The following is a 24979-nucleotide window of genomic DNA, read 5'->3' as shown; positions in this document are numbered from 1 at the left end:
AAAGGGGGATAATTCATATGGTAATTCCAATATACCCATTATGATATTAATAAAATAGTCTTTATTCCTTAATACATTAGCAAGAAACGGTACCTTTGTTAATCTGTTAAAAGATATTAACTGTAAACCTACAGAAAACATCATACTCTTTAATGTTTGTATAAGATGTAGGGTGCCAGATATTATCATATTTTCAACACTGTCCTTTCCTAAACAATAAGAGAAGAAAAATAAATAAAACGTATAAGAATTGGAAAAGAAGATTTCCAACTTCATTAATTCAGATAATGATTATTAAATAGAAAGCCTCAAAGAGAACCCAGATAATGCATTATATTTAATTAGATAGAAGACAAGGCAAGTTTGGATACAAAATCAAAATATAAAGATTAATTGTATTATATGTGCTAGAAAAAACATTAGTAAGTGTAACAATAAATATACCAATAACATTAAAAATAAAATGCCATTAATAAATATAAAAATATGTAAAAGTTCTTTATGAGGAAATTACAAACTTTATTTTAAGCTATTTTTTAAAAGGTCTACATTGATGGTATTATGCTAATGGTAAGAAAACTTAATATGGTAACTATTCATTTATCCCCAGTTTGGTCTATAGAATTAATATAATTCCAAGAGAAATTCTAAAAGAGTGTTGTGTGAAACTTAAGTAATAATTTTCAATTTTATGTGGGAGATCAAAGGGAAAGATAGACAAAACACTCCTAATAAGAACAATTTGGGATTACTTACTTTATCAAATATCAAGAATTATTGTAAGGTTATAGTAACTAAGTCAGCACAGTATTGATGTGCATATATCTCTAACTCTGTATCAATATCTGTATCTCTGTATCTCTATATCTTTGTCATCTATCTATAAATATACATCAATGGAAGAATTAGAGATCTCAGTAACAGACCCATGTATGTATGAAATATTGATTTATGACAGAATTGGCATTCCTGATGAATAGGGAAAGGATGCATTCTTCAACAAATGATGACGATGTGAAAAAATTAACTCCAGGTGAAATAAGGAAAGAAGAATGGTGATAAATGTTTAAAACCCAAATGACCCCACCCTCTGCCAAGAAAAAACCCCAAGCAACCAAAGAAAATCTGATTTTTAGTGTTTGCATTTTCTTTGTTATAAGTATTCCCATCATGGTCAGTTTCAAGTTACCATTGTGATGTCAACCAGCTCCCGGATTTCTGAGAATGTAATAATTAGCTCTTGCAAGCCATATAAGTAGTCTCATGCACACCACTGATTATTAAAAGCTTAAATATGAAAGGAAAAACTTGTAGAAAACAACACAAAAACTTATACAGTGTTTATCCAAAAATAAGACCTAGTCGGACCATCAGCTCTAATGTGTCTTTTGGAGCAAAAGTTAATATAACACTCGGTATTATATTATATTATATTATATTATATTATATTATATTATATTATATTATATTATACCCGGTATATGTTATTATATTATATTATTATATTATATTGTATTATATTATATTGTATTATATTATATTATATATTGTATTATATTATATTATATTATATTATATTATATTATTATAAAGACCCAGTCTTATATTAAAATAACACCGGGTCTTATATTAATTTTTGCTCTGAAAGATGCATTAAAGCTGATGGTCTGGCTAGGTCTTATTTTCGGGGAAACATGGTATTTATGTCTTTGCAGGAGGGATGAATATCTTAAGACTAAAAATAAGAAAAATTTAAAAACTGACAATTTTGATTACATTAAAAAGAGCAATTTTTATTTATCAGAAGGCACTACAAAAATAAAGACAAACTTTCTAAAAAAATGTGGACAAAAATTTTTTCAAAGGATTATAAAGAACTCTTACACCTCAACAAAAAATACAGACAAAAACATGAAATGATATTTCACAGAAAGAGAAACATAAATGGCTAATAAACATGTAATAAAATTTTCCATATCATAAAATCACAAATACAAATTAAAACCATCATAAAATGTCATTTTACTTCAACAACATAGACAAAAAAGTTTAAGTCTGACAATATCAAATGTTGATAAGACGCAAAACAATGAAAGCTCATTGTATAGTAATTGTGGGAGTAGATTGAGAAAATGATTTAGAATTATTTAGTAAAGTTCTTTTCTTAGCCAGAGGTTTCTGACTGAGATCCATGAACCCTCAAAAAGTACACGGAAATATTTCAGAGGGTTTGTACTCTTAGGTGGGAAAAAACATCTTATCTTTATTTTCATTAACCTTCACCTGAAATTTAGCAGTTTTTTTCCATTACCAATGAAGGGAACAATCTGAGGTTGCATTAGCAATTCCTAGGATTTATCACCACAGAAATTATGGATAGAGTCATTCATGTCACGGTTATTGCAGTATTCCCAAATATAACTTATGATAATAATTTCTTTGAAATTATGGCAGTAATTATATCATTACTAGATTTGATTATTTAATGGGTTAATAAAGAACAACAATTTATTACTATAACACATTTTAGAAAATACTTCAATGTATTGTCAAAATAATTTGTTTTATTTTAACCCTATTGTTTTATTTTACTTATTTAAAATGCACAAAATGTTTAATATTTTATAACATTGTTATGAAAAAGGTGTCATAGATTTCTCCGAACTGCCAAAGGAGTTCATAATGTAAAGTAGTTTAGGAATCCAGGCATATGTGCACCAGGGATTCTTGCTAGAATGTTCATGACAACACAGTTTATGATAGCAAGAGCTCGGAACAATTGAAAAACTCATCAATGGTGGGATACAAAAAAGTTTGTGGTTTATTTGTACAATAGAATAATGTTATATTGTAGTGAAAATAATGAGCTAGTTTTGTTTTTGTTTTTGTTTTTTAACAACATGGGTAACTCTTAGAAAAAAATACTAAAACAAAAATTTGCAGAAAATACAATAAAAAAATCTATTTACGTCATACATGAAAACATTCAAAACTTAAATAATTCCTTGTTTGGGCAAAGCTATTTGTAAAGCAAGGGAGTGATAAAGATACATTTATGATAATGGTTACATCTGAGCAAGACAGTGGGGGGCTCCCCAAAGGGGAAGGCAAGACCCTCTGTTTAAAGTAGTGTTGTGGGTACAGAGCTGTTCATTGTAGTGTTACTCTTTTTCTATTACATATATTTTATATCTATGATTTGAATTTATTCAACATTTAACAATAACAACATGGTTCTCATGTGTATGCTCTTTAAATAAAAGTCAAATTAATATTTTTCATAAGGGAGTGTAAGGAATCTTGTTTCATAGCCCTGATGTCCTGTATGCTATAGATACAGTACCTGGTGCGACCTAAGAGATACATAGATGCTTTTCTTAACTCAAAGAGTTGCAATTCATCAGAATATTTGGAAAATGAAAAGGAATGTGATTTGAAAAGAGAATATGACAAATATGAAAAAAAAATTCAATGAATAGAAGTATGGCTGATCATTTTTACTTTCATGTAAAGGTGAACTTTTTGTCTACGGGCTGATTTGTGGCTTCTCTGTCTCCTAAAAATACATAAAGTAGGAGAGCTTGGTATCTTATAAAGAATTTTGGAGGGCTTTTAAAAACTTGGTTCAAAATAAGTTTTTTGCTAAATGTAAAGTAAGTTTGCATTTGTAAACTGAGGTTAGAATTCCACTAATTTTTTTGAATAAAATTGACACAATCTCCAATTACTTAGAAAGATATAGAAAATCTCAAAGTTACATGCCTCCAAGATCTTTAAATTGAAAGAATGCCAAGTCTATATGAATAATTTGTAAAACCTTTGCTAGGTCAATGGGGATGGCAACTAACTCCATAGTGACTCTAGTCATATGTGGTAACAGAATTTGGAATAATCTTATTCCTCTAGATGCATATACCAACCATAGGAAAGTTTCTGATTGTGATTCAAAGCAGAGAATCATAAAAGAAGGTTAGGAACTATCTTAATGATGAAAATAAAGCAATTAAAATATAATAAATTTTTATTTTCCTTGTAGATGAAGTAGTAATAATAATAGTAGTAATAACAACAACTACTCATGGCATTAGTTATGCTCGGGTAAGCATGAAGATAAAAAGGTTTTTTTTCCACCCCCAGTCGGAGTAGGTCAATCCTGGGAAAAACAAAAATACATTGGGACATTGGATTTAAAAGTTTTTTTTTTCTTTTTTTTTTTTTAATCAGAATGGCAGGTCATAATTCCTGAGATAGTTGGTTGCATTGAGAAATCTAAGAAACAGTTATGTTCTTCAGAATTTGGTGTACTCTTACAGAATACTTTTAGCAGTAGCACTGTTTTTTTTATTATTTGAAACAGATGTACGTCTAAACATAGTTGTTTGCTTCATGTCATCAAAAATATGACAAACATGATAATTATATACTCTAACTTAATTCTAGTACGTCCTAGTTTTATTTTTATTAAAATAATTTTGGTGTTTGATCCCACAGTTTATGCAAATTCACACACACCTGTGATAAAAAATGTTGTCCTTGTTTCGTATTTGAATATAAACAGAGCACAAGAAATACCTCATCCACTGAAAGGAAGTGTCTTTTCTAAAGGAACTGACATGGCTTATCATCTGTACGAATTATCCAGCTTATTTCAGGCATTTAGGTCATGGGCTTTGCTCTTCCTCCTGATGTATTGCGCCTGCTCTTGAGGTTTCCTTTTTTATAGCATATGAGAAGCTGCTCTTTTCCCCAAATACCGATAATTATTTTAAAATTATTACAAATCAAGTTAATCCAGAATATTGTTTTTGTAGTTGTTGAATAAGACAGGCAAATATTGAACAGAAAAGAACATAATTAATTATAACATAAGTAATTCTTAAAATTATGTACAATTCTATTTATTATATTTAGTGTCAAAGTTGTTGTGGTATGAATTATCAAACATTAAAACAATTTTTGTTTGCATCAAAATAATATTCTAATTTTTGTTCAGAGAAACAAGCACAAAGAATGGCAATAAAACTTTGCCTAAAGATTGTCTGTATGAAGAGGCTTGAGACATGACTGCATTAAATTTCATTGTGATTGAAAATCCTTGACCATAGGTGAGAAAATTCAAAGAACAACTTTTCTGAAAAGGGAAATAGGAGTGTACCTCTAGAAGGTGAATATGAAATGACTTAATAAAAGTCTTGAATTTATCAAGCTTGCTCAGGAATCCATGTACCCCAGCGTGGCCCTTAGAGGAGTTCACTGCCATCTAGCAGACAGATTGCCATGATTGAGACAAAAGATACATTGTCTGACTTCAGAAATAAACCAAAGATTCTAGTAACCTGTGCTGCTGGGCCTTTTTACCTCTTGTGTGGTAACACTCAAAAGTCTAAGGATTTAAAAATCTGTCATGAGGAGAAACAAGCAAATTAACTAAAAAACAAACAAACAAACAAAAACCAAAACCAAATCTTACGTGTTGTCAGGAGTGACACGGAAAGTTAAGAATTTTTTGAACAAAAGCAATTTTTTTTTAACAGACAGGAATCAATTCCGCAGGCTACATAAAAACTCTAGGTTGAAATATTCTAAATTAACAGGTTTAAAAAGAAAAGATTCCCTAACTTTAAGACTTAAAAATTCTATTTGTTTTTTACTGATCGCATGTGCCAAATGAATTCAATTGAGAGATTTTCTTAGAATTCTCTATGAGGATTTTATATGCTTACAGCATTGCTACTATAAATAAATGGTGTTTGATGGACTGATTCAGAAATATGCTTTCATTTATTCCCATATGATTTCAAGTCTGGAGACTGTAGAAGGACAAAAATGTAAGCTCAAAGGTAGTCTTGAAATATTTATGTACCTTTAAGAGAAATAGACGTGAGATTTTAATCTGCATTTATGTAAATTATAATTTGGTTTTCACAACACTACAAATAAAGGTTTACATTTTAATATTTCCAAGCAGTAGCAACTACAACACTGATTTTATAAACTTAAACTGAGCATTTGTTTTTCTTAATTATTACTAACATGAAAGACTTTTGTTAGATATGGAAATTAGTAAAGAGCTCATTGAAATCAGGACCAAATTTTATAAAGGACAGAGTTTAATCTAGGTGGGTCTAAAATTTCTGCAGTTTTCATGGAGTTGATCCTCTTCTATCATGATACGATTTATGTTGTGTGCACTTTCAAAGGGCACAATATTATTTTTTTCTGTAAAATGTATTAGTTCTAATTTATTAAATAGTCCTAAATAACCTCGGATTATGTTGACTTGCCTGTGACCCTTAATTACCAGTATCTCTATAGCCTCAACTCATGAGGTTCAAAATACAGGAAGTCTATAAAGAAAATGTAAGATTTAAGCACTGTAGAAATAAAAGTTAATTGTAATTGAAAAGAAAACTGCTTACCTATCAATTCAAGTTAGTCCATTGCTTTTGTAATGACATTACTTTTACCAATGACAAATATGTTCCACTACCATAGTTATACAGCGTCAGTTCCTATTCTGCCAGTCTCGAGTAAAACAACTTTTAAATGAAGCATTTCAGAAATGCAATGAATGCTCAGTGATTAAAAATAGCACATTTCTTTATAGAACTTGTCATTTCACTTAATGAAAGAAGTACTTGTTTATATTATTTCTACCTCAATTTCTGTCCTATGCTCTTTATTCCCTCTTCCACAGTCCCTTTTGGGTTTCTGGGCACATTATTGCTGATGCTCTTACTATGTCTCATAAGGAAATGCATCCATTCATTCTTCTTTTAACTTTTTAATCGTTATGGATCTCTAATTTAGACAATATTCTTTATCCCTGGAAGTAAATACAAAAAACAAAAAATGAAATGCAGGGTGTTGTTTGAAAATAAAGGTGTCCCCTTGATTGGCATAGGCAATGGATAATAATGCATTCACATGGTGATAGAGAGGCAGAACCATTGTCTTCGGCCTTGAGAATTTTAGAAAGTGAAAAGATGAAAAAGTAAATTAGGAAAAATAAGTTTGTTGAAATACTGAGCAACCAATATTACAATATTGCAAATTTGCTGTAAAAATTCTGTAGCAACTCTATCTAGGAAATGCCTCCTAAATCTAATTATATACTTTCTTTTCTAAGTGAAGAGGTGATTAGAGCTAGAGATAGAAATGGCAGAGATACAGACATGATTTTGTGATTTCACCAAAAGACGACTTTGTGCAATAAAGAGAGAAATGTGTCATTTGTATGTGTAAATTGAACTTACCTCATCACCAGTGGCATAAAAAGACAGCATGACAAGGAAGAACATGGTCCCACTCTAGTTCAAGGTGTATGCACTGATCTACCTTGACAATATTCACCTGAAGATCTCTCAGAAATACACTCAATCCTCAGGCAGGTGCCTTAAACACATTGTTTTCAAAGGAGACCCTGGTACAAGCATAAGAGGAGTTGCCTCTTGTGTCTTAAATATGGGGCATAAAATGACCTATATTGACAATCAGAAATACAATTCCATCACTGGGTATTTACCTTCAGAGAAATTAAAGTAAGGGGCAAAAGCACACAGAAAGAAGAATAAGTTAAATACTATAGTGTATTCAGCCAGCTATTCTGCTTAAATAGTGTGTGTCCTGAGAATAGCTGGCGTGGGAAATCCAGTTTTCCTTCTGTTAGTCTCAGTTCTGTTTCTCAAAGTGTGAATATCTTGTCAGACTGAGAGTGACTCTTTCTTTCGAAATACATAGTTTTTTTAATCAGATGGATCCTAAATGCAGGCCAGTCATCTCATCTATTGTTCATTTGAAAAAAAAAAAAAGCCATCTGTGGTCCAATGCATAAGCACATATGGCTGTGTCAGACTTAACTAGGGTTGTGTGTCTCCCACAAGATGCTTGATTAAAGTGATTGTCAAGGCTCAACTTGGCCTTGCATGATTTTCACCTTTTGAGCTGAGTTTAGAATCGATTCCTAGGTGACCCCTGTACTGAAATTCCATAGGATGGTACAGGTCCTGAACAATTCTAGATTTCTTTAAAGGTCACAGAGTAGAAAGTCCCTGTGAATGGAGAAACTGTCAACCAGAACTAACATCCTTTTAGTTCTTTACTACTAATAAAATTCCTTGCAGTATATGTCAAGACCATGATGCTGTGACACTGCTTTTGAGAACTGGTGTCAGGACAGAGATAGGCTGTCACTTCTTGCTCCTAAAGGTCTTTCCCTTTAGGAATCTACACCATGGGACTGTCTTATTCCTAATGTGGCCTGAGGGCAACAGAAACTGTTCACCCATATTTCTGCTCAGATTCACTCAAAAGTCACCCTGTTACCTACTTATTTCCAAAAGACAGATTGCATGGTTTTTAGATTAACTCTAATAAAAAAATAATGATGTATTTGAAAAAAGTATTTAAATTTGCAAATCAAAATTTTCCACATATTTAAGGTATCTATTATTTGAGACTTTGTAGTAACTTCTGTATGACACTTTGTGTCGGCCTCAAAGCAGGGATGCCTCTTCTTTAGTGATTAGAGGGTGCTTGTCTATTTGTCCCTGCCTTTTAGCTGTTCCTTTTCCAGAATAGGGAGAGATGAGCACTGCTAACATGCAGAGAAATAACTGCATTCCTTGGAAAGTGGGGTAGAGGTGGGGGAGAGTTATGATGGAAGTTAGAATGGTCAGGGCCCACTACGCTGGAGATTTTTGCTGTTTCAGAAGTGTCATATTTGGTTCTGCTGCTGACTTGAATGGCCTACTCCTGACTGACTTCCTTCCTCCCCCCTTCTTTACTTTTAACCAGCCAATTCTAACTCTTCTTCAGGTCTCAACCTATGTGTCCTCTCAGAGATGCTTTCTAAGAATGCCCACTCAGAGTTAAATAGTTTTATAGTATCTGGGTATGTAACTATCCATGACTTGATACTAGGTATTCTGAATATTACTTTCTGATCTTCGTCAGTACATCAGAAATTTCTCAAATTGAGGTCCCTATTAATTTCCTGTTGTTGCTGTAACAAGTTACCACAGATTTACTGGCTTAAAAAAAGGTACTAGAATTCTGGAGGTAAGTGTTCAGAAATGGGTTGCATTAGGCTGAAATCAAGGTATTGGCTCTGCTGCACTCCTTTTGGAGGCTTTCGGGAAGCATCCACTTCTTACGTTTTCCAGCTTCTGCAGGCTGTCTGAATTCCTTACTCATTGTCTCTTCCTCAATCTTCAAAGCCAGTACCATCTTCCAATTTCTCTCTCACACTGCTCCTGCTATCACATCTCTTTCTCTGACTCTGACTATCCTGCTTCCTTCTTACCTTATAAGTACCCTTGTGATTACACTGGACCCCTAGATAATCCAAGATAATCTCCCCATTTCAAAATCCTTAATTTAATCACATCTGCAAAGTCCGTTTGCCAGGTAAGGTAGGTAACATATTTATGGAGTCGAGGGAATAGGATGTCGATATCTTTGAAAGAGGAAGTTGTCGGGGGCGGGGGGGGGGAAGGGGGAAAGAGGCCATTGTTTTAACTACCATAGGCACCATATCAATTTTTTTTTTTTAAGGTGTTTGGTTTCTTTTTTTCTTTTTTAATTTTATTTTATTAAATTTATTGGGGTGACAATTGTTAGTAAACTTACATAGATTTCAGGTGTACAATTCTGTATTACATCATCTATAAATCCCATTGTGTGTTCACCACCCAGAGTCAGTTCTCCTTCCATCACCATATATTTGATCCCCTTACCCTCATCTCCCCCCTCCCACCCCCCTTACCCTCTGGTAACCACTAAACTATTGTCTGTGTCTATGAGTTTTTATTTCTCATTTGTTTGTCTTGATCTTTTGTTGTTTTTGGTTTATATACCACATATCAGTGAAATCATATGCTTTTCCTGACTGACTTATTTCGCTTAGCATTATACTCTCAAGATCCATCCATGTTGTCACAAATGTTCCTATATCATCTTTTCTTACCGCCGAATAGTATTCCCACCAACAGTGTATGAGGGTTCCTTTCTCTCCACAGCCTCTCCAACACTTGTTACTATTTGTCTTGTTGATGATAGCCATTCTGACTGGGGTGAGGTGATATCTCATTGTGATTTTTATTTGCATTTCTCTGATGATTAGTGATGTTGAGCATTGTTTCATATGTCTATTTGCCATTTGTATGTCCTCTTTGGAGAAATGTCTCTTCAGGTCCTCTGCCCATTTTTCAATTGGGTTGTTTGTTTTTTTCTGTTGAGTTGCATGAGTTCCTTGTATATTTTGGATATTAGCCCATTATCGGAGGCGTTGTTTGCAAACACCTCCTCCCATTCAGTTGGTGGCCTCTTTATTTTGTCGATGGATTCTTTTGCTGTGCAGAAGCTTTTAAGTTTCATATAGTCCCATTTGTTTATTTTAGCTTTTACTTCCATTGCCTTTGGAGTCAAATTCATAAAATGCTCTTTGAACCCAAGGTCCATAAGTTTAGTACCTATGTTTTCTTCTATGCAGTTTATTGTGTCAGGTCTTATGCTTAAGTCTTTGATCCATTTTGAATTAATTTTGGTACATGGTGACAGATAGCAGTCCAGTTTCATTCTTTTGCACGTGGCTATCCAATTTTCCCAGCACCATTTATTGAAGAGGCTGTCTTTCCTCCATTGTATGTTTTTAGCTTCTTTGTCAAAAATTATCTGTCCATATTTATGTGGTTTTATTTCTGGGTTCTCAATTCTATTCCATTGGTCTATGTGTCTGTTTTTCTGCCAATACCATGCTGTTTTGATTATTGTAGCCCTGTAGTGCAAGCTAAAGTCAGGGAGTGTGATACCTCCAGTATTGTTTTTTTTTTCCTTAAAATTGCTTTGGCTATTCGGGGTCTTTTGTGGTTCCAAACAAATTTGATGATTTTTTGTTCTATTTCTTTAAAAAATGCCATTGGGATTTTGGTGGGATTGCATTAAATCTGTGTATTGCTTTGGGTAATATGGCCATTTTAACTATGCTGATTTTTTCAATCTATGAGCACGGAATGTCTTTCCATTTCTTTGTGTCTTCTTTAATTTCTTTCAAAAATGTCTTATAGTTTTCAGCGTATAGGTCCTTCACATCCTTGGTTAAGTTTACTCCTAGGTATTTTATTCTTTTTCCTGCAATTGTGAAAGGAATTGTTTCTTGTATTTCTTTTTCTGGGATTTCATTTTTAGTATATAGGAATGCAAAGACTTTTGTACGTTGATTTTGTAGCCAGCAACTTTACTGTATTCGTTGATTGATTCTAATAGCTTTTTGGTGGAGTCTTTAGGGTTTTCTATATATAGCATCATGTCATCTGCAAAGAGTGATAATTTAACTTCTTCATTCCCAATTTGGATGCCTTTTATTTCTTTCTCTTGCCTGATTGCTCTGGCAAGGACTTCCAACACTATGTTGAAAAGCAGAGGTGATAGGGGACAGCCCTCTCATGTTCCTGGACGTAGAGCAAAGGGCTTCAGTTTTTCACCATTAATTATGAGATTAGCTGAGGGCTTGTCATATATGGCCTTTATTATGTTAAGGTATTTTCCTTCTATACCTATTTTATTAAGTGTTTTAATCATAAATGGATGCTGTATCTTGTCAAATGCTTTTTCTGCATTAATTGATATAATCATATGATTTCTGTCCTTTATTTTGTTTATGTGATGTATCACATTGATGGATTTGCGGATGTTGAAACATCCTGGTGCCCCGGGGATGAACCCCACTTGGTCGTGATGAATAATCTTTTTAATGCATTGTTGCATTCGATTTGCTAGAATTTTGTTTAGGATTTTTGCATGTGTATTCATCAGAGATATTGGTCTGTAGTTTTCTTTTTTTTGTTGTCCTTACCAGGTTTTGGTATCAGGGTAGTGTTGGCCTCGTAAAATGAGTTAGGGAGTACTGTTTCTTCTTCAATTTTTTTGGAAGAGTTTGAGCAGGATTGGTATTAGATCCTCTTTGAAGGTTTGGTAGAATTCACTAGTGAAGCCATCTGGTCCCGGACTTTTGCTTTTGGGAAGGTTTTGGATGACTGATTCAATTTCGTTACTGGTGATCGGTCTGTTTAGATTTTCCAGTTCTTCATGGTTCAGTCTTGGAAGGCTATATGTTTCTAAGAACTTGTCCATTTCTTCTAGGTTATTGAATTTGGTGGCATATAGTCCTTCATAGTATTCTTGGATGATCCTTTGTATTTCTGTGGTGTCCGTGATAACTTCCCCTTTTTAGTTTCTGATTTTGTTAATTAGTGTCTTCTCTCTTTTTATCTTAGTGAGTCTAGCCAAGGGTTTGTCAATTTTGTTAATCTTTTCAAAGAACCAGCTCTTTGTCACATTAGTTTTTTCTATTGTCTTTTTGTTCTCTATTTCATTTAGTTCTGCTCTGATTTTTTTACGTCCTTTCTTCTCCTGACCTTGGATTTCACTTGTTCTTCTTTTTCTAGTTCTTTAAGGTATAACATGAGGTTATTTATTTGGGATTTTTCTTGTTTCTTGATATAGGCCTGTAATGATATAAATTTCTCTCTTAAAACTGCTTTTGCTGCATCCCAAAAATTTTGGTAGGATGTATTTTCATTGTCATTTGTTTCTATGTATCTTTTGATCTCTCCTCTAATTTCTTCTTTGACCCAGTCATTCTTTAAAAGTATGTTGTTTAATCTCCATGTATTTGTGTTTTTTCCTCCTTTCTTTTTGCAGTTGATATCCAATTTCAAAGCCTTGTGATCAGAGAATATGCTTGGTATGATTTCAATCTTCTTAAATTTGCTGAGGCTGATTTTATGTCCCAATATATGGTCTATCCTTGAGAATGTTCCATGTACACTAGAAAAGAATGTATAGTCTGATGTTTTAGGATGAAGTGCTCTATATATGTCAATTATGTCCATTTCATCTAATGTGTCATTTAGGGCTGCTATTTCGTTATTTATTTTCTGTTTGGATGATCTATCCATAGCTGTCAATGATGTATTTAAGTCCCCTAGTATAATTGTGTTTTGGTCAATTTCTCCCTTTAGTTCTGTTAGTAGTTGCTTGGTGTATTTCGGTGCTCCCTGATTGGGGGCGTAAATATTGATGACTGTTATGTCCTCTTGTTGTATAGTTCCCTTTACCATTATGAAATGTCCATCTTTGTCTCTTGTTATCTTTTTCACCCTGAAGTCTGTTTCATCTGATATCATTATTGCTACACCTGATTTTTCTCTGGGTACCATTTGCTTGGAGTGTCAGTTTCTACCTTTTCACTTTGAGTCTATGCTTGTCCTTGTAGCTGAGTGTGTCTCTTGGAGACAGCATATGGTTGGGTTTAGTTTTTTGATCCAATCTGCTACTCTGTGCCTTTCTATTGGTGAGTTCAGTCCATTTACATTTAGGGTGATTATTGATATGTGAGGATTTCCTGTCATTCTATTTTTATTTTTCTGGTAAAGCTGTGTCTCCATTGTTTCTTTGCCTTTTTGTTGTTGTCTATTATTTCTATGTGGTGGTATTCTATGATGTTTCCCTCTGTTTCTTCTTTTATTATAGTACATATTTCAGTTCTGGATTTTTTTTTTGAGTGGTTACTCTTAAGTTTATGTAAAATAAAATTTGATATTTAGAGTATTCCATTTTCTTCAGCACGCTTACTTTCTCCATTCCCATATTCCGGTTCAAGCCTTTACTCTCCCCCTTTTTATGTTTTGTTTGCCACAAATTGTCCCTGTTGATGGTGGTCGAATAGCCTCCTTTAGTATTTCTTGTCATGGAGGTTGTGTATTAGAAAATTCCCTAAGCTTCTGTATGTCTGGAAAGGTCTTTATTCCTCCTTCATAGCTAAAGGATATCTTTGCTGGATATATTATTCTTGGCTCATAATTTCTCTCTTTCAATAGTTTGAATATTGAAACTATTGAAACTGGCTTGTAGAGTTTCTGCTGAAAAATCTGATGATAATCTGATCTGATAACAGCTTCAATACAATGTGCCTTGGAGAAGGCCTGTTGGGATTGAGGTAATTACGTGTTCTTTTTGCTTCTTGGTTTCGAGGATCCAATTCTTTCCACAAATTTGGGAAGTTCTCATCAACAATTTTTTTTGAATATATTCTCTGTTCCCTTCTCTCTTTCTTCTCCTTGTGGTATGCCCATTATTCTTATATTGCTCTTTCTGATGGAGTCAGAAAGTTCTTGTAGAGTTCTTTCATTTCTTTTAAGTCTCAAGTCTCTTTCTTCTTCCATCTGTGTAATTTCCAGGTTTCTATCTTCTATGTCACTGATTCTTTCCTCCATCTGGTCAACTTTACTACCTAAGCTGGTTATTTCATTCTTAATTTCTTCTATTGAGGTCTTAATCTCCAGAAATTCTATTTGGTTCTTTTTAAAATTTCAATCTCTTTCGTAAAATGCTCATGCTGTTCTTTGATTGTGTTTCTGAGTTCATTAAATGGCCTTTCTGTGTTTTCTTGCCTCTCGTTGAGTTTTTCAGAACTGCAATCTTGAATTCTCTGTCATTCAAGTCACGTATTTCCATATCTTTAAGTTCCCTTTCTGGAGACTTTTCACTTTCTTTCTGAGCTGTCTTGTTGCCTTGGTTATTCATGGCAATTACTGATTTATTATTTCTCTTCCTAGACATCTACAGGAGTGGCTTCTGCAACAGGTTGACAGGAAGAGGTCTTTCTTGTGTTTTCCCATACTTGTAGGTAGAATGTTTTATTTTCTCTCTGACTGCAGCCTTTTTATTCCTCTCTCACACAGTAGTGCTATGTTTTCTCTGCACTATTCCAGCTTTTCACACAATGGGGGGATTCCCTGGGAGACGAGCTTCTCCTCTGTTAATAGTTTGCCTGGGTCACAGGGCGCAGTGTCCATGTGGGTATGCGGAGAGCTTTTGAAGTTCCAAAGCTCTCCCTGCACCAGATTCGGAGCCCGTATGTTTCAGCAGTTGTTTACTCCTGCAGGGATCTGCCCAGATAGGTGGGGCCAGGGGTAGGGTGAGTTGTGAGAGGTGGCCCAGAGCAATGGCGGTGACCACCACCACAGCCGGTCCTGCTTCCACAGCTCCCTCCCCTTTGCTGGAACTAGTTGGGCTGCGAATCTGTTTCTGCAGTCCATAGTTCTCAGAACAGCAAATACTTTGTTCTTTTGATCTGACACTGCTACTGTTCCACTTGTAGCACTGGGCTGGTGGGGGCGGGGTGAGCTCTGGGAGCGTAGGGAGGGGGCGGTTAGTCTCAGTGCCTAAGGCTTCTGTTCTCTGCTCGGCAGTGAGGGCTTAAACCACCGTTTTCAGCCTTCTTCCCTCAGTCTTTTCTCCGAGGTCTCTGCCGTGAGCGTAGGGTTCAGCCTTGTTATGTGCTGTCCCCTCAGCCCTGTGGGCCATAAGCGGACCCCTAGCAGTCCGAGTTCTTCCCTCTCCTGCAGCTTCAGTAGTAGTTCTGAGATGCAACGAGCTCAGAGCACTGAGCTAGGTCTGCGTCCTGTGCCCACACGGCCCTTCCCACCTCTTCCGCTCGCAGGATTTGCCCACCTTTAGGTGAATTCAGTACTGGGCCTCTTCGTCTTGCCTCTTTGCTGGGCAGGGAGTCCTTTGTGGAGTTATAGTTGTTCGATTAGTTGTAAATTCCTGGGAAGACTTACAGAGACTCACCTCACGCTGCCATTTTGATCTCCACACTCATCAATTTTTAAATAAAATTTGAGTGCTGGTTGAATATGTGACATATTGTAAATATTCGATTAACATTTGATAAGTTAACATATATATGAATAAGGCCTATCTGAGACAATGTTATTCAAATGTTAAATGTCATATATGTGTCATCGAAAATTTCACCCAATTATCCATCCTTTCCATTACGATATTTTCAGTACAGTAAAGAGCTTTAGGGGGCCAACGATGTCAGAAGACACACAATCCTTTCAAGAGTTATTGGTAACTCTGCTCTGTGAAGGAGGGAGTTGTCTTGTAGGATAGGAAACATGAAATGGCATCCTATTTGGGCCATTTAACAGAAGCACCCTTTCTGTTTTAAGGGGAACAATGACACGGATGTTTTCATTCCTCTCTCTCTTGGTTTCTGCCCTATCTTCTCTTTCCTAGAGGTTTTTAACCTGTAGTTTTATATCATGATTTTTAAATTATAAGCCACAAGATACTAAAATTAAAATGATTATAAAGCATTAGTCATTTCTACATCAATATTATTTTATCTAATTTGTCTTTTCTTTTTAAAATGAAATTATATGCTTCCTTTTCCCATGCCTATTTTGGAATCAAACCAGAATCTCTCTGTTACCTGACAGCTCAGTTTGTGTTGTAGGTGGAGTAACCCTGAAACCAGAAAATCTCATGAGTTCTGTGTTTCAGTAAAGGACTTACTGGAACTCAGAGGAAGCAGCACAGCAGATAAAATTCTCTGTATGCCTAGGTACTCTAAAAAGTGGGTGCCTAATTTTATTTATTCATTTGTTTATGGATTATGTGGTGTTTCTTTTCATAAAGAAAGAAAGCTGTTATTCTACAGAGCACTACTGTCTTCTTTCTGTGCAAAGCCCATCCCTTATTTATTGATTAATTCACTTTTACGCTGATCCCTCATTCCCATTTCCTCCTCCTACAGCCTAGGATTCTAGTGTGTTCAATTTGTACATTTCAGTTTTTTATGTCATCTTAAAATTATCATTACAGTTTAGTATATTTTTGTCTGTAAACATGGTAATTTACATGAAATTCTATATTTTTACACTTTCTCTAAACACTGGCTTTTTAAAAAAATGTATGTTTTAAATTTATTGGGGTGACAATTGTTAGTAAAATTACATAGATTTCAGGTGTACAATTCTGTATTACATCATCTATAAATCCCATTGTGTGTTCACCACCCAGAGTCAGTTCTCCTTCCATCACCATATATTTGATCCCCCTTACCCTCTTCTCCCACCCCCCACCCCCCTTACCCTCTGGTAACCACTAAACTATTGTCTGTGTCTATGAGTTTCTGTTTCTCATTTGTTTGTCTTGTTCTTTTGTTGTTTTTGGTTTATATACCACATATCAGTGAAATCACATGGTTCTCTGCTTTTTCTGTCTGACTTATTTCGCTCAGCATTACATTCTCAAGATCCATTCATGTTGTCACAAATGTTCCTATATCATCTTTTCTTACCGTAAACACTGGCTTTTTAATAGCTACCCATGGTACAGGAAGTACATGTAGTTGTTTGCTTCTAACTACTGGATAGCATTCTACAGTATATGTCCACTATATTTTCCTTACTTATTTGCCTAGATGTGGGCCAAATATTGTCTTCAACTACCTTCTGGTGCAAACACAATAATGAATACCCTTGACAATCTAGTAAATTATGGATTTTTGTGAATATTTCTTGTTCGATATGAACTTTAAAGCAATATTGCTGGGTCAGCAGTTTTGTCTGGAATGAATTCTCCCAGGGAGCTTTTCAGGACTTTCGCGCCAGTCTGTCCCCCACCCGAAGTGGGTGAGTGTTCCTGCTTCATGCCCTCACCAACATATGGCATTGCAGTATTTGCTAATCCATAAGGTAACAGTTAGTATTTTACTGTTTTGATTTGAATCCCTGTGATTACCAGTGTACTTGAGAATTTCTTAACACTCAGGTATTAATCATTATGCCTTTCTTTCTGTGGATTGCCCTTCAACATCCTCACCTGTCTGCCTATGTGCTTATTTTGCTGTTGACTTCCTGGACAGCTTTGTTTATTCTGGACATTAATCACTTACTAATCTTAGATACGACCACTGTCTCGTTCATCCATATCTCTGTGATGTATTTGGGGGTTCCACAGTGGTCTGCTTAGTGGCACATTTATAGCCTTAAAAAGTTCAAATACATACATCCGCCAATATATGCAACTGATGGTTTACAGTAACTCAAGGGAATAGATTATGAATCAATTGTCACCTTCCTTTTATGGCTATGAGAACTAAAATATATTTTTCCCCCATGCCTGAATTCCGAGTAGCACTGTGTGTATGGTGGCTTTAGACACAGGCTAAATTTTTTGTGAGGTTTGGAGGGTAGATTAGAAACAGCAGTTGTTTCAATATTCTAAAGGTGAGTGTAGGGTGCCAGGAATTGCCACAGAATCATATGATTCATAGAATCATAGAATCATATGATTGTTGCTGATCTGTGCCTCGAAGTCCTCCAGTTCCCACAGTATCTTCTTCTGAAGCTTCTCCACATGCTGGACCTCCTGATGATTTTTTTACCCCTCAATTTCCATGTAATTTGTGGGTAGCTCTGTGGTGAAGGATTCGAGCTCCACCTGCGGTCACCTGCATAAAGAGTAAAGGCAACTTGAGCCAGCTGTGGCATAGAATTGCTTCTAGCTCTGTTATACTTTTACATCTAGAATTTCTTCACATCTGTCAGCCTGGCAACTGCAGACTCAACACCAGACACAGAAGTAACAGCTTTTGCATAAACTTCTTCACCAGTTTTCACAACTGGACAAAAGTCCCTAGAATAAATCCCTTGTTTCAAATGACTTCCAGTTTTTCTGCTTCTCAGACCAAATTCTGACTAGTAACAGTATTTGTATAATAAAGATGGAAGCATGCACTCATATGTAAATCCATAAGCAAAGAAATTTACTTATCACTGAATCTGTCTCGGGGCATAATTCCAAACAGGCAGAATATGAAACCTTATTTATGGAGGTAGGCCATTTATTAGAAAATAGAATCAACTATTTTAATTACATTCTTCGAGAACAATCATTTTTAACTTATTTTGGATAATGCACCACTTCGGGACTCTGATAAGCTGTGGCTCCTTTGTCAGAAAAAGAAGAAGTACAATGTTCTGTTTACTACTGTAGGATGTTTACAGATCTCCTGAAGCCTATCAGTAGACCTCTGAACCATTGAGGGGTTTATGAATCCCAGGGTGAAAACTCCTATCATAGACCAAGGCGCACATTTTGTTTCTTGCCAGATTAGTCTGTGCCTGGTTAGCTCATCTGTTTTGAACCTGGTTCTAATGTGGATGAGATCACATATTCAACTCATGTATAGTTCAGATGACTTAGCTCTTCAAACTAACAGGTTAGATATTTTTCATATGTGTGCTATGAGCCACAAGTAGGATCTTGGGAGAACGTAAGATGGTTCAGTGAGAATTTATTCTTACTAGCTGTGATTAACAACTGAAATTCCTGCCAATAGGTGGTTGATAGTACTACATTGTACTCAAAGTAAACTCTGAATTTATGGTGTGGACAACAGTGTCCTGCCTTTGAAGCCAGTGGTTGATGATAAACAGCTAAACTGTCCAATGTGTTCTTCTCACTTTTGTATGATTGTCAGAGTCCAGAAGTCCAAAAAGTTTCCATCTATCACTGTGGAATAGAAGCAAACACAGCCAGTGGTGAGGGTGTGGTAATATTCAGCAGAATTTGGTTAAGGCAGATTCAAATTTAAACTACTGTTTTTCCAAGCCAAGAACAAATAGATACCAGACATTGGCTGGGGAGGGAAACACAGCTAATTAAAAAGTTTCCTGGTAGCTTTTCTTTAAATATTACTTTTTTTTAAAAAATGATGAACAATCACTTCTGACGAAAAAAGTGAATAAAATGCATACTCCTTAATTAATTTAAAACGAGACCACATAAAATAAGGCTATGAACCAACCTAATTATTCTCATTTCTGATTTCAGTTTATTTCTAAGGACATGGAATGAGATAGAGAATGATGATAAACTCCTGGAAAATACTGAGATCCTCTAAAGAAGAGCTGCTAAAAACTGATTATGTAACCATGACTATACTTTTCCCAAACTTTTCATAACGTCAATGTTCCCACCAGATTACTTCCTAACTAGCAGTGGATGTTTGGGAAACTGAGAGTAAAGAGATTGCCCCTTAAAGGATTTGGCTTGATTTTTCCCTTTTTACCCTGTGGCTAAATCAGACACACCAGAAGTTTACTTAAGCCCCAATATACTCTGGGTTTTATATGTGTCTTATTACCCTTTCCTTCTAAATGAAGAAATTTCAAATCACCTTTTTGTTTTTTTAAATGCTAGGGGATGAGGAGACGGGAGAATGGGAAGTGACTAGTGGATACAGGGTTTCTTTTTTTGGAGTGCTGGAAGAGTGCTGGAATAAGGTAGAGATGATTGTTGCATAACTTGTGAGTTACTGAAAACCACTCAATTGTGTGTTTCAAATGGTGAGTTTTACCATTTGTCATTATATCTCATTAAAAAACAAAAAACAGTATAGTCAAGAAAGCCACATAAAAATTAAATTCCCACCCAGTGAAACTCAAATAGAGCCCTGTTTCCTTTTCTAAGCATCTGCTTGTTCTACTGTTCTCCCTACGTCACATTCCCATCATCAAAACATGGTCAGGGAAACCTGCCATAGTGTGACTAGTCCCCCCAGTTTGCTTGGGACTCTCTGATTTTAACACAAAAGTCCTACATCTTAGGAAATCTCTCAGTCCTGAGCACACCTGGATGGTTTGTCACCTTTACCTGTTAACAAGCAGTTCTTTTCTAATTAGAGCTTGCATGTTTTCTGTATTTCCAAAAGCATTTGTATTTTCTCTTTTTCAAATATACTGCCGCTTTCCCGTTTTACCTTGGGAAGAGCAGACAATACCTTTGCGAACACCTGGCCTCATGCTCCTTATTCAGTTGTTTAACTGAAGCCACGATTCTTTACATTACAGTTTTGGCCTGGAGTCACTTGTTTGAATATTTGAGTTCATTTAGTTAACCAGTTAAAGAAAATAACATTTGTCAAAAAGATAAGAAATGAGAAATGTATTCATTTTTCCTTAAAAGAAAATAATCAAAATTCTCCTTTCTATAGCCACTGAAACTCAATTTTCGTGCTCTGTGTATGCTTCTGCTTTAGAAATAAAGACTCAATAGAAATGTTTCTTTACATCTTTCAGGTTGGAATAAATCCTCTCAGGGCCCAAAGCAGATCTGGGTTATAGATGCTCATTCATTTCTCAGTGTGGGGGTTTCTCAGCATCACACAGTTACAAAGTATGAGATACAAGACTTAGCCACAATGGCAACATAACTTGCTTGTGTTTCCTTTGATCTGCAAAAATGCAGAGAGCACACAATTCTAGTGTGTCACCTCTAATTTTGTCCTATATCCAGAAATATATGGAGGCATTCCATTTTTCTGAGACCTTCAATCTTTCTGTTGAAGTTAATTGAGTCAAATTAACCTTTATACAAAGTGTGATCAAACAATATGGTGAATGTTTAAATTTAAAAAAAAATTAAAGTAAAAGATATAATGCCATTACTCCCTCTAAAAATATCCCCCCTTGCTTCAAACATACTTATTCCATTGTTCTTGCCATTTTTTGGAAACAGTTCTGGAAGTCCTCTTTTGTGAGTGTGTTTAGTTGTGCTGTCGTGGCTGCCTCAATGTCCTGAATCATTTTGACTTTGGGGAAGAGCCAGAGTCCCACGGTCCCACATTTGGTGAATAAGGTGATGAGGACACACTAATGTTTTTGTTTGACAGAAATTGCCATATACCAGAAGTGCAGAAGTGGTGTGTGACTGGGAGTGTTGTCATGATGGAGGATGATTTATGGCACACTAAAACACACCTTCTCTCAACTGTAGCTCACACCTGAGTGATTGTACCAAGCAAGTTGAAATTTGTCACACACTGTTATGAAAGTTCGATGCACTGCTTCCCATATTGAAACTCCCTTCCTTTCTGTTGGATGGGATTCAGCAGCATCATTCACCATATTTTGTGATAACAATGGGAACGTTCCGTGTCACACATCGCTTCTAGTACATAAATTTCTGTCAAATTAAAACATTACGATGTGTCCTTATCCACCTTATTCACTGGAATAAGTCATGAGATTTCTGGCTCTTCCCCAAAGTCAAAATGACCGTGAAAGGTAAACGTTTTGAATCAATTCAGGATATTAAGGCAGCCATGACAGTGCAACTAAAGATGTCCACAAAAGAGGACTTCCAGAACTGCTTCCGAAAGTGGCAAGAATGATGGGATAAGTGTGTTTGAAGCGAGGGGGAGTATTTTGAGGGGGATTAATGGCAATGTGTCTTTTACTGTAATAAATGTTTTTAATTTAAACATTCACCATATTTTTTGATCACACCTCATAATTGTTTCTTCTCTCACATCAGTCTTGGTCATTTCAGAAGGTGGAAGGCGAGTGCAATGTATCACAATGACTATAGCACTAGGAGCATCCAGGAGTGGGGAAGCTTTTCATTAGTTACCGTATTTAATCTTCACAATTGCCCCTTTAAGCATGGAACAAATTATTATACTCATAGCGCACACACAGAAAGGAAGGAAGAGAGAGAGAGAGAGAGAGAGAGAGAGAGAGAGAGAGAGAGAAGCTCAGAGAGATTAAAATAATCTTCCTATGGTCGCATGGAGCTGAGGTGGCTGAATCAAAATTCAAGACCAGTTTAGCTTGATTACAAATTCCGTGCTCTTTCTGCTACACTGTGCCTGGGCAATGAGCTACGTGGCTGGGATTCTGGAAGAATATCTACCACTTTGATAATTAACCTTGCCTTTCTTTAAAATCCTTCCAGTAATATCCCTTGCTTTGTGCAAAATCTATATAAAACCCCAAAGTTATTCACTTAAACTTTCCCAGCAATTCCTAGCATAGGAGTAGAAACAGCATGGGGGCTTCTGAAGGATGATAGGCCCCCTTTCAAGTGTAGCTCAAAACCAGCGCTAGGAAACTCACAGCTGCTTTTCTATCCATTTTCCTGTTTTGTTTTTGTCCAAAGTACAGTTTGAGTGGCCATTGATTTTACTTATTTGCTTATTATCTCTCCTTACTCCAGTATGTAAACTCCATGACAATAGGGATTTCATCTCTGCTTCCTTGCTTTGTCTCCAGTGTCTAAGTGCCTGGCACCCAGTGTGTATTTTTGAATGAATAAATCAATGACTCCCTCAATGGGACAGAAAAGTAAAATATAGTAGAGCTGTATCTCATGGAAAATTAGGATAGACAGTCCCGTCAAGTGCAGTACCTATGCTGACACACATACTGGGTCTTCCTCAATCCAACAGATTATTTGTCCCTCCAAGAACACTGAAACAGATGTATTTTTTTATTGTACTTTCCTTGCAAAAAGTACAGCTACCATATTATACTGAAAAAATGCCTATCTTTACAAACTGGAATCTCAATAATCACAGAATTTCTCTAGATGAACACAGGTAAGCGAGATGCTCCACTAGTACTGTCAAGAGAAGTGCCCCTTCCTAAGACAGCCAGACATCAATGCCAGGTGGTACAATTTCTCTGCCTCTAGAGTGAAATAGAGTGAAGAGCCTTCCTGCTAAGGCATGAAATGGGGACTAGCTTCAAATCTCGCTTTCCATCTAGAGTGCCACTTCATGTTCTACTGGAATGGCTGTGCTCTGAGTGAAGTCTGGAGTTGATAGCAGTCCCATCTTGCATCATTCAGAGCTGGAAGGGTGGCACTAGCATGACATTGATTTTTGAGTCCCTGGAAATGGCAGTGACCTAATCACTCCCAGTTCAGCCAAAGGTCAGGATACATGTAGGACATTTTCAAAAAGAAATAATGGTCCCTCAGATTTCTCTGCACTTTTGGATTTCTCTTGTGGCTTTGCTCTCCTACTGCCAGCTTGGTTTTCCTTGCTGTCTTGGTATCTTTGCTCTGGCAGTGACCAGATAGTCCCAGTTCAGCATGAGTTTGGATTTTGTGTATAACACCTATTTGGACAGGCAACCAAGTGAGATATTCCAAGAGTTACTTGAAGCTTATGCTCTGCATTTTTATCACATCATAATATACTCAGGGAGAAGATTGCTTTTGGCAAATACAAAGGCTTTTTATTTGCACATCACTCACTCACTTGCCATATGACTAGGGAAAGACATTGGAAAGCTACGTCTGTCTTAACATTGTGTGATTTATTCCAGGAGGAGATACACAAAACAAAGAAACAAATCCCCAATCTTTTAGGTACCTTTTAAAGAAATGTCAGTAGACCTAAATATGTCCGGTGGGTTTCAGTAAGGTTCATGGTGCCGTGGACATACCTGAAGCATAGGGAAAGCAGGAAGAATGTAATATGACCAACCATCTTGGTTTGCCTGAGATTGAAGCTTTGCTAGGAAGTGGGACTTTGGAGCTAAAACTGGGAAAGTCCTGGGCAAATCCAGATGGTTGGTCACCCTGGAGCAGAAAACAAAGAAGAAAAGGCAGTGAATATTATTAGAGTGCCACCCACAAGCGATTCTATTCCTTATTCCCTCACTGAGTCAGTGTTTTGGAGTGTGTGCTCTGAGCCCAATCTCTGTGCTAGGCACAGGGCACATACAGTGGTGATTAAACCTCATGGCTCATAGTGTCCAGAGAATCCACGTCTCTAGTGGAACTTGAGAGGCTGGAACTGAGTAGTAACCCAAATATCTTGTAGTCAAAACCATTCTACCCTGATTGATAGATAAGAACTCTAAGACTCAGAGGTTTTGAATGGCTGATGCTCCTACAGTGAGTCAGACCCTCAGTTCTCCTAAGAGCTGCACCAAACTGCTTTCCTATCTCCCATCAGCCAGCTGCTTGCATTTCAGACCAAGCCAGCGTCCCTCATCATATTCCATCTGTGCTTACTCAGCATATCCATTTACATCCTACTGTCTCTACATCGACTTCTAGGTGTCAGATTTAATTACAACCCATTACTGAAATGAGAACAATAATTTATAGAGGAATGCTGACCTAACATAGGTACCAAAAAAAAAAAAAAAAAAAAAAAAGAGGATGGAGGGAGAATACTCATATAGAAATATACACACTGAAATTGTGTGGGTATATACTTAAGTTAATAATCCTGTATGTTTGTATCTCTCAAGACACTTGCCACTTTTCACTTTGTATCATAATCATTTACAAGAATATGCTGTATCTTTTTGAGCGAGGA

Source organism: Rhinolophus sinicus, linkage group LG05 (assembly GCF_036562045.2).
Source record: "Rhinolophus sinicus isolate RSC01 linkage group LG05, ASM3656204v1, whole genome shotgun sequence".
Classification (NCBI taxonomy): Eukaryota; Metazoa; Chordata; class Mammalia; order Chiroptera; family Rhinolophidae; genus Rhinolophus; species Rhinolophus sinicus.
This window is presented reverse-complemented; position numbering follows the sequence as displayed.